An 11,822-nucleotide genomic window follows, 5' to 3' on the forward strand; every position below is an offset into this window, starting at 1 on the left:
AATATATAGTAAAATAATATGTTAATATTTATATTTATAAAAGTATATAGATATTATATAAATATAGTGTAAAAGGAAAGTGAATAATTATTGATTTATTATATATATTAGGGTATATTAGTTTTGGAGGGAAAAAAATTGTAAGAATTAACCAAAACATGACAAGTGTCAATATTTATTTTACTTTATTAGAATAGGTAGATATCGGGTATATAATCGGGTAAATGGGTCTATGTTATCGGGTAATCTTGTCGGGTAATCGGGTATATTAGAAATCCCAAACCCGCGAAAAATTTCAAAACCCGTCCCAAACCCTAACGGGTCGGGTATTACCCGTCCCATTTATGTCGGGTTTCGAGTTTTCCCATCGGGTTTGGGTTTCATTGCCATCCCTAATCATGATGCTCTAATATATTTTACTGGTTTTAATAAATCGAACTATTTGCAATTACAAAGAACTAGTTTTTTACTCTACGTGTTGTCGCGGGTTCAAAAAGTATATAAAAATAATCATATCAGAATTGCGTATTTTACAAAGACAACAAAACAAGAGAAAAAAGTAAATCTGGAAAGAACTTAAAGAAAAAACTAAGAAAAAACAAAAGGAAAGTAGGTTTATTAAAATTTATTGACCGTAGAGTAACTTTTTTAAAGTCCGGAAACAACGGTGCAAATTGGATTATAGTTTAGATGTTTTATTGAAATTTGAAACATTTCAAGTTTTGTTTTTAAAAAACTATGTCCCACGAGGTGTAGGTCAGCATACTTTCCACCACACCACATGCGTTTCTTGTTTTAACATCCCTTTGCGCGTGTATATATTGATTATTGAAAAAAAAAACAATGTAAAAAGAAAATTAGTTGGATGCCATGCACATTTACTGGTTGGTCAACCGTCTACCTCCACCAATCATAATCTAGAATTATGTTTTATAATGAAATTTGAAGTATGTTAGTATTTTTTTTTATCTATTTTACAATATTATTTGTTATTAGTTTCTACTCACTTTTAGTTTATTTAGATGATAAATTTAATGGAGACGTAAGTGCCACGTGATGAAGTAGTAGAAATGATGATGCTAAGTTGAATATTTGGATACACAAGGTTGAATCATACAAGAAATGAATTTCCTCCGGAGGCATGGGGTGCCATGTATGTATGATGACAGCTCCAATAAGAACCGCATAGACTCTTAATAATGTTTGGGAGAAGGGGTAGAGGCGAACCTATACTGACATTTGATGAGAAGATTAGGTATGATTTGTTTGACATGCACCTCATAAAAGACTTGATCAAGGATATAAATTCATGGATCGAAGTTGTCGAAGATGTGGGGATAATTTTTTGGACTTTTAGGGGGTGTTTAGATTTGTCGTAGAACCATTTTTTTTACACCTAGCCTTTTCTTATACTTTCATTGCCTTAGCTATGCCTTCGCTTTAGCTTTATCTTAACTTTGCCTTGACGTAGAACCTTTAGGGGTTGCTTATTAGGACTTTTAAGGAGGTTCGTACGATTTTTTTTTGCTATTTGGTGTTATATCTGTTACTACTATAGTACTCTCACCACTTATGCTAGTGATAGTTACTACTACTATTATTGTTAGCACTATTTGTCTAGTTTATTGTTTTGATCCCTTTATGTCACATTTTTGTCTATTGGTGTTTGATTGGGTTTTTTCATAGCCGGGGGGATTTACTAGAAGTGCGCTTTCTATCAATTGTGATAGAGAAAATATTTGCTCCCTTACCACCTTCTTCAAACAATAATTATGTTATTTGTGAGATTTTATAGGGTACGCTTGTTACTTGATATATTTTCTACAAGTATTATTTTTTACATTTTATTGTAAAATATTTTGTGATGTTTTAACTCATATCATGAGTTATGACGTGTTAGAATTTTTTAATTTTATTTTTATTTATTCGATAAACTAGAGCAAAATGTCGATAGTTATTGATCTTGGTCTTTTAATTTTAGTTGCACACTTTTTGGCATTTCAACTTTTTCAGTAAAACTTTTATCATAACAAATTGAACCGATACTGATCGACTTCCTTCCATGTACCTGTGACAATGCATGATAGTCGAACATGTAATGTCCGGGTAGAAGTGCATATTCTTATTTAAAACACAAAGATATACTATAAAGGAAGGACAAAATCTAGAAGTTACTTATAGTAAGAGTGTAACAACAAAATTAACCCTACTCGTTAATAGCAAAATATAAAGGACAATTAGAAATGAAAAATGGGGACATTGTCTGTAACACCCTAGGTAAATATATAAATGTCCCGCCCCTTAAATCATCAACGCGTTTTGGGCTTAATGGTAGTGGACGAGAGGAGAGCTCCACGGTTAAGCGTGCTTAGGTGGAAGTAGTAGCAGGATGGGTGACCTCCTGGGAAGTCTCCACCTGGGCAACCAAAAGCAAATCCGTGAGCTCTTCGTGGGCAAAGCGGACAATATTGGTGGTGCGAGGGGCCGGATGTTACATTGTCTTTCTCTTTCTCTCTTATCTAGGGTTGTAAGCTATTCGGGCGTTCGCTGGACGTGCGGCTGCCCGTTCGGTGGGAAGTTCGTTTATGTTCATCTGTTTAATAACTGAACCAGACACAGACAAAATTTTTTGTTCGGTAAGCTTAACGGACAAAGACCGTGTTCGTTCAATAGCGTTGAATGTCCAGTAATGTCCGTCTGATTACGTCCGGTAGCGTCCGTCTGGTAACGTCCAGGTAATAGCGTTGTGTATGATTGTATGTTGAAATTGCTTGAAGAATGAAGAATTTAAAGTTTGTTTCTCGTGAAACAATAGAAGTTTGAGAATTTTGAACACAAAAACATTATTTTAATATGATTATATGTTTGGTTACTATGTTAAGTGTAATATTTTTGGATATCATGTGGTGTAATGTTCATTAGTGTTTTAGAGAAAGGATCAAATAGAAATCACTTTTTTTTAGAATGGTAAGAACAAATAAGAAAATTACAAATAGAAATTAATAAATAAATATTAAAAGGGCATTGTGGTACTTTGTCAAATTCTCAGTCAAGGCAAGTCCTATATTTAAGCATGAAATTCGATTAGTTACACAACACACTAATATTTATTATATAACAACACTAATTTATATAACAACATGACTTAACATGACAATCATATAACAAAACAATAATATTTCTTATATAACAACACTAGTTTTTATAACAACACAATCATATAAACAGAAAAATATTTCTAATATAACAACACTAGTTTATATAACAAAACAATCATATAACACTTTTTTTATATAGCAACACAATAATGTTTCTTATACAACAACACTAATTCATAAGCATCATATAATATCACTAGCACATATAACAAAACATTAATATTTTTTATATAACACCACAACAACACTCCCCGTTCGTATAACAACACAACAATATTTTTTTTTAACAATTTATCAACACAAACACTATTTTAATTAACTTAATTAGCACGATCCAAACCAAAAAAACACATGGATTCCATTGATTTTATATAAAAAGAAAACTATATATTTTCTTTTTCCCAAAACATATGCATGTCAGCATAAAAAAGTGATTATATGAAATTGAAGTTACTTAAGTTATACATATTTAATTGAATAAATCCATGTTTAAATTTTGAAATAAAAAAATGTGCCCTTGATTTTCGTCAATTGATGACTAACAATTAATGGTCGCTCTTCAAAAAAAAGTCGGATTTACCCTTATTTGTGATTAAAAACTTCTTTCTAATTAATATTATGTAACCACCCTCTTTAGACCCTTGATTAATTACATGGACAGACTAGATCATTTCTCACATTTCTCATGAAAATATTGTTTTCTACAATAACCGCTCTCAAGTATTTTAATATATTTATGTTTGTTTATCCGTTAATGGCTTAATGCTCATTAGTGTCCATTGGTGTTCGTTTGTCCATTAGCGTCCTTTTACAATACTAATGAACAGACACAAACAAACACGGACAAACTCAATTCTTAACGAACGGACACGGAAATGAATTTTCATTCGGTAGAGTGTTTATGAACTGTCCGTTGTCTGACGAAAGCTTAACGGATGGACACAAACAAGGTCTGGTCCGGTTCGGTTCGGTCCGCTTACAGCCATACTCCTATTAATTCTATACAAGCTTGGAGCTTCCTTTTCATATTAGTAAGACCGTGTGTAGTTGTAGCGTCCCATGACGCCCTCACTTTGTTCTCCATTGGCCTGAAACAAAGTCAACCCTAACTAGCTGCTTCGAACAAAAGGTCAAGCCATTTTTGCCCTCAAAGCGCTCCTTAGGGTAGTGCGCCCGACGTTGTGGGGCGCTAACAAGGCCAGCCCGTGGGCCAACGAATACAAGTTAGGCTATAAGCCCATATTTAATTAAGGTCTCCAAGTCCAATAAAACATTATATGTAGATATATTATAATGGGTAAACTAAATTCAAACTAATGTGTTGGTGTGATGGTAGGCTTGGTTGTTACTGAAGTATATGTCATGAATTCAAAACTTGTGGTAAGTAATTCTTTTTTTCTTAACAATTGTCATAAAAGGCCCCAAAATCTTCATTCGATTTAGGCCTCCATATTTATTGAGCCAACCCTAGGCTCTAATTCCCTCTCTAAAGCGTCCCACTATATTTGGTCTAATATACGTGGGGAATATGAATCCAGTAAAAAATATATTTTGTGTAAAAATCAGTAGGAGCCAATAGATGTCTTACACACTATGCATTTAACTCGGCCGATATATCATGATATATCGGTTATTATTGGGTCGGATTTATGATAAGGAAGATTGGAATCTTCTCAACCTCCTCAGAAAACGGCTAAGTATGGACTTCGAGCAAGCCTAGACGATCGAGCATGGTTTTACTACTTCGAGCAAGGTCTTCAGAACCTTAAATGGTTAATTCTTCTAAGTGTTAAGGCTTCGAGCAAGCTACACTTCAACGAGCAAGAGTATTCTTCTATCGAGCATGGATTGCCAATCGAGCAAACAGCTTGATCATACAAGTTTTAACCAAGTGTTACGAGCACAGGATGATCGAGCACATGGGGACAAGCATGGATGCAATAAGAAGATGTCAAGTGATCAAAGCAAGGACTTCGAGCACAGTTCAGTTCCCGAGCAAGATTTACATCCGAGCATGATAAAGATTGCTGAATAAGAAAAGCTGAAGACATCAAGAAGAATGAGCTTGCTCGATGGATTGGTTCGAGCAAAGCATGGACTAGTCAAGAAGAATGAAGTCTTCTGAAAGGGAATATCTTCACTGAAGATATTCTAAGTAAAGTATGCTCGAGGACAGTCAACGAGCATACCTAGCATAGTGAGCTTGCTCGAGCAAGATTGTTATCTTGCTCGAGAACTCAACACTTGTATTATTTTGTATTTCATTATGTAATGATTAGGAACTTCTAGAAGGAATGTCAGGGTCTATAAATAGGGGTCCTAGGATACCTTTTAGGACATGGGTTTTTCACACGACGCTCTGTACGGAAAACATTCCAAAGAGTATTCCTTTTGTTTTTCCTCGTACAGCCGCCGCCGTCACACAAAACCCTAGACATTCCTTTTACTGTTTCATTAATGAATCATTTAATACAGTGAATCTTTGTCTTTGAATGAGCATTTATTGATTATCTATTATTGTTTTGTGTTTATTTATCTACACTCCTTCGTTCCCACTCGTTGGATATCCTGATTCCGTCGGGATATTTAACAGGTCTTTTGGGTATTTCTGAGTCAGTGTGTTCTTGTCAACCTTTGCTAAGGTTTCACCCGATTCACGGTCCTGACAGTTATCGGACCCATGGAAAGATATCGGTGCAAAATATCGGTCATAATATTGGTGCCGATATTATCGGCGATAATGACTGATATATCGTGGATATCTTGCTCAATAATATCGGTTGTATCACCGATTTTCTCGGTTTGGGCTATTTTTATGTTTATACTTACAAGATTCACCGGAATAGCTACGATTTACACTACGAGGTGGTAGTTCGTGATAAGATATCAATTTCATGGAGATTTCCTACGTCAATTCCGGCTCCGCCGCTGCCAATTCCGCGCCGGCGCTGCCAATTCCGACGGAAACGATGAACAATGGAGGGATGGTGCCATAAAGGTTGAAGAAGGAAGCGCGGCTGTGACTTGTTAGTTTCTTAGGTTTATATTTTTTAGGTTTAAACAAGTTAGTTTTCACATTTAGCCCCTTTGTCTTTCACTAGTTTACATAAAAGGTATAAAATCAGTTTGTGTATTGTAACAATTAGTCATTCTATCTTCACCAGTTTACATTTTGGTCTTCAACTTATTAAACTATACATAAAAGTTATCAAATTAACACTATATGCATATACAATATATATACATATAAATTTATGCATAATATTGAATAACCGATATCTCACCGCGAAAAACGATATATCATGTATCGGTCCTTGACCGATATCCGATATTTTTCCCCATTAACTGCTTAGCTTACACATCACGTCCAATCAATTTCATAATTTAAGAAACACCAACCGGACCCCGGACAGATTACTGGTAACCTGGGGGTTGGAGAGATGTTTCCCACGAGGGGTTAGACCCTTGGAAGATGGTTCTTCTGATAACCTGCAAAACAGACACCGTGAGCTCGTCACTGAGAAGGGGGGGGGGGGGGGTTCCTCCTTGTGACCACCCTCCGGCGTGAGAATCAGACTAGATTGCTCTTTAAATATAAAAGTATATTAAGAGATTGCTAGAGCAGATATCAGGTATAATATGATGATAATGTAGTAAGATATGATAAGATGAGATGGTCATACCATTTGTGGTATTTATAGCCGAAGGTAGGTTTCCAAAGAGGTATGGCCGGCTGCAACAGTATTCCTGTTCCACCAACAGTAGCCTACGCACGTGCCCTGCTGGTAGTTGGTGGGTAGGTAGCGGCTGATAGCGACCAGGCCTGCTGTATACTATTCCTGTTCCACCAACTGACGGCTACGCACGTGGTATGGCAGTAGTTGGTGAGTAGGCAGCGGCTAATAGTGACATACAGTGCAGGAGCATGCTGCTCGCCATACTGTTGTCAATAAGCTGTCGTATCTTTAGTCAGATCTTTTTCCCATACCTCGTCAGGTACAGTACAGAAGATCTTCCTGTATCGTACGGACTGGCTTATTTGGGCGGGAGTATTCCCCCTCCCGCCCTTGTGCGGGATTGTTCCCGGCTTCGCTCATTCCTTCAGGTGACACTGAGTGATTGAGAGCTAAGTGCCTTGTGCGTGTAGCCTTGCTGCGCGGGTGGCCTTCCCTGATGGCTTGTATCCGAGGCTGCGGGAACAGGCGGAGTCCTTCACCATCGGGAGGCATTTCCTGCGGGACCAGCTTGCGTACTGCGCGTAAGGACGTCACGTCTCTGAGCATGGTTGGTCCTGCGGATCCAGTTGGTTTCTGCGCAGACGTCCCTTTTTTAGGTGAGTCTTGCGGGTCCAACTGGGCTTTGCTGGGACCTACCTCTTCAATAATGAAGGGTATTTCTGTACCTTTGTTGAGAATTATTTTTAGAAAACTCCTATAATCCTCTAACCGGTTCCTATCGTTCTCACATTATTCTTTGTTTTTATTTGGTCCTTCCTCCTCTATATGTGGGTGGCAATTATTGGTGTAAACTATATTGTTAAAAATTGTAATCAGTAACCATTTTGGTTTATTGTATTACTAGAAGTTGTTTAACAACATAGCTTAATATCATTATTAAACTTTCTAACTAGCTAGTTTTACCTTTCATTAAAATTTTGTACTAGATGCTTCCATAAATTGCCTAAAAACAAAAATGGTGGGTGACAATTATTGGTGTTTCGCGTAAGCTAGAATTCTTATTAAATTATTGAATCATCCAACAGTATTTTATTATGGAATTTTAGATCCTTCTATACAAATGTCTTTCACCGAAAAATTGTTATTTAAATTTACATTGTTTTATACAAATAATATATTTCTCTCTTAAAAAATACTACCAAAGAATTGAGTTAAAGATGACTAAAATATTAAACTAAAACAAATACAATATGTTGTGTATTCCCACGTGCATGAGGGTTACGTGGTGCACGTACGTATCAAAACTAGTGTTAAGGCTAGTTTCTTTCTTGTACGAAGGGCAGGTAGAACACTCAATCCAGGCCTTCTGCCCAAGCTCGTCAGCTCGGGCGGATTTGAATAATTTGATGCCATCTCCTCAAAAGTAGTAAAAATGTGTGAAACAAAGTCATCGCGCATAGAGTATATTTGCGAGCCAAGGACTTAACCCAAACCATACTTCTAACTGTCTTCCAAGAAGTCAACATGTATTTATATAATAAACACATAAAGATGCGAATTTTTGAATCAACAAAAACAAAGCGATAGTTGGTTTAAATTTCACTTTCAATATAATACTTAGTTTAAATGAAAAGTCCAAAATAAAGAAGTAAAAAGGTCATTAACGGGTTGCCTTCCCCAAGAGATCAACATCATCTAACTTGAATAAATAAACATTTAAACGAACAAGAATGGATTGTTGTTATAAAAAGAAGTTCTTACAATCTTGGATTATAGGACAAACTAAAATACACTAAAAAGATGAAAATGGGTCGGTGGATGATGGACGGATTAAAATGAAGCCCTATTTATATGGATAAAGATCAAATACAAATCAAAATTACGTGCTAAACGTACGAAGTGAAGAAAACCCAAAATAAATGCAACAGCTTCTCAATTCCTCACCACGCAACCGCCTCTGCTTAATTCAATTGATCCTCCTGCTACCACGTCTCCGCCTCAAACTCCTAACCGTCAACCGCATATCAATTCCGTCACCATCCGTATCTGTCAGATTCTGGCCACCGGTCATTGTTTCGTATTGCCGTCGGTCATTCCTAGGTTATAATTTTGTGAATCAAATCGAATCTTTTGCGAATCATTGATTGCTCAATTGAAACCTGTGAGTCGAAGTAATACATCAATTGAAGCTAATTGAATTTTCCAATTGAAGAAAGTGGCCGTGGATATTTGAGGAAGATGAAGAAGCAGATTAAATAATTACTCTATCTACAATATAAAAATCAAATTTAATAATTACTCTACCTACAATATAAGAAACAAATTCAATAATTATTCTACCTACAATATAATTACTTTAGTTGAAACAAATAGTGTAATTTGAGGAGGAAGAAGTAGATACTACAATTACTCTACTTATAAAATAATTACTCTAGTTGAAACAAGTAGAGTAATTTGGTGTAATAGTGTAGAGTGATTATCTGTGTTAACAGTGTAATTATGTTTATGAGTAGTGTAATTATTATCACACTATTTTATTTTTTGTAACGTAATTACTCTATTTGAGAACTGTAATTATGCTATGTTATTTGTATGTTTAGTATGTTAATTTAGTTTGTGCAATAACCTTCCCCCTATTTATATATTGGTAGGGAGCTGAGGACGACCCCATGCCTTGTGAAGCACGACTGTGTGTCATTGACTTCTACACTTTATCTTGTAGTGACAATTGGAGTGTTGAAAATGTACCGTAGCACGGGGCATGTCTAGAAAGACAATGCCTAAGTCACTTTGTGGAGTCCATTGATCTTTTGTCTTCACTTTGGGAGCTTTAGACACAAGGGCATGTTTGATTAGGCACGACTGATTTTCATCACGGGAATGCTTGGTTTGTCATGTTATGCCTTGTTTGTGCCTGAAAACTAAAACTAAGCAAATGAGTGACTTATTTACTAGATTTATATAAGAAAACAACTAAAAGTTAGCCCCGATTGATGTAAAGTTATATGTTCAATTATGCACACGCCACATATCAATCATTTAAAGGTCATATTTAAACCATATTAGACTATATGAATAAAGTATATTTTCAATAAAAGTCGTTCTATTCAAAGAGATGTATGCATAGAAGAAGATAAACATCGACAATCTCTTAGATTTAATTTTCATGATCGTTTGGTATGGATTTAATACGTCGATTACAGGATTAAAATAAATGAAATACCATGATCTAAATTAATTTAATAATAATAATAGCGTAATAGACCTTTATCCGTCTATAAAGCAAGAAGTGCTTGATTAGTCAATAAAGAGTTATTTACAAAATGAGAAAACCAAAATGTAGAGAGAGAATCAATTTATTTTATAACATTGCATGTGTTTTTAGTTACTTGATCAAAACAATTTCAATGCTTTATAAGGTTGGTTCTTAATCTTTTTCTTTAATTAAATAATATTACACCGGTGAAAAAGTGATTTTGTTCATATCATGTTTCTATTTAAGATATGTACATACAAGTCGATCTGATTTTCAATAATGATCGCGACTTTACCTAAATTGATAACAAATCATAGTGATCTTTTGGACCTTTTATTGCCTCTCCTTGTAACCAAGAAGGGATTGGAAAATTTAGTGATAAAATGAGTTTTTTTAACGACAAATATGATTTTTACCTAACTATCGACGTATATAGTTATATATATAGGGGTATGCTATATAATTAACTATTTATGGGTTTGCATTCTAGGGTAAAGTTAAAATATAAAGGGAGTCAAAATGAGAAGTGTGAGAAGGATTTGTGCCACACAAAAACTGTTAAAGAAAATAATCAAAAAATCAAAACTCAAAATAATAAAAAACGAAAAAATTTAAAAAACAAAAATGTTTCCACCGTAATTCCCGTTCGAAAAAAAAAGACACAATGCCGAGAAAAAAGACACGACACCGAAAATGAACAAACAACATAATGATAAATAAAAAAAGACACAATATGTCGTAAAATTTTACACAATGCCAAACAAAATATAATACAATGCTGAGTAATATAACACAATAAAAAAAAGACGCAATGTCAAGGAAAAAAGACACAATCAATGACGAAAATAAACACAAAACACAATGATAAATAAAAAGACACAATTATGTTTTTTTTCTCAACATTGTGTCTTTTCGAGATTTTGTTTTTTTTTGGTTTTTTTTGAGAACGAGGAAGACGGTGGAAACAATTTTGCCTTTTTATATTTTTTGTTTTTTTATTAAATTTTAAGTTATGATTTTTTAATTAATTTTTCATTATTTTTTAGGGTTTTTTTTTGTGGCTAGAAATCATTCTCATTCTTGCCCATCTTTGTAGAATAACTTGACCCTTGTATTCTAACAATTAGTTGCATATTATTCAATATGTCTTGTTCGGTATTAACAAAACAAAGGGTACTAATATGATTTGTCAGGAATTTTGTTGTAGGTTTATTGAGTATTACATTAATTTCATATAACGTGTTTTACTTGTTAATACGAAAACAAGCAATGACAAACCAAATTGCCATCAAGATTTATTTGGGTTGTCGGTTTATCACTATTACATTGATTACATGAAAAAATGCATAATATTGTTGTTTCGTATTTTAAAGTTGCAAACTCACCAACTCTTTGTAAGCGACCGTTTTCTAAATCATGTTTTCAGGTTGAGATAACAAGTGGATATACTTCGTTTTCTAAATCATGTTTTCAGGTTGAGATAACAAGTAAGTGGATATACTTTTAAGCGTGTAGTTTTTGGAATACATAAATATTTAGAATGCTTTGTATAAAGGTGGCTTAAAGCCCAAACCCTTGTAATGTTCCAAGTTATCCTGAAATGAAATGTGTATTTAGTTTATTCTCGTTTAGCAATGTATTATGAAACCGTATTTCGTCGCACCTTGTAATTCCGTTTTAACGGGGAGTGACAAAAATAAATACAGAAACAACCAGTGAGAGCTGTTTAGC

Source organism: Bidens hawaiensis, unplaced genomic scaffold (assembly GCF_021521415.1).
Source record: "Bidens hawaiensis isolate Kalapana, Puna unplaced genomic scaffold, B.hawaiensis_p1.1 tig00006386_1, whole genome shotgun sequence".
Classification (NCBI taxonomy): Eukaryota; Viridiplantae; Streptophyta; class Magnoliopsida; order Asterales; family Asteraceae; genus Bidens; species Bidens hawaiensis.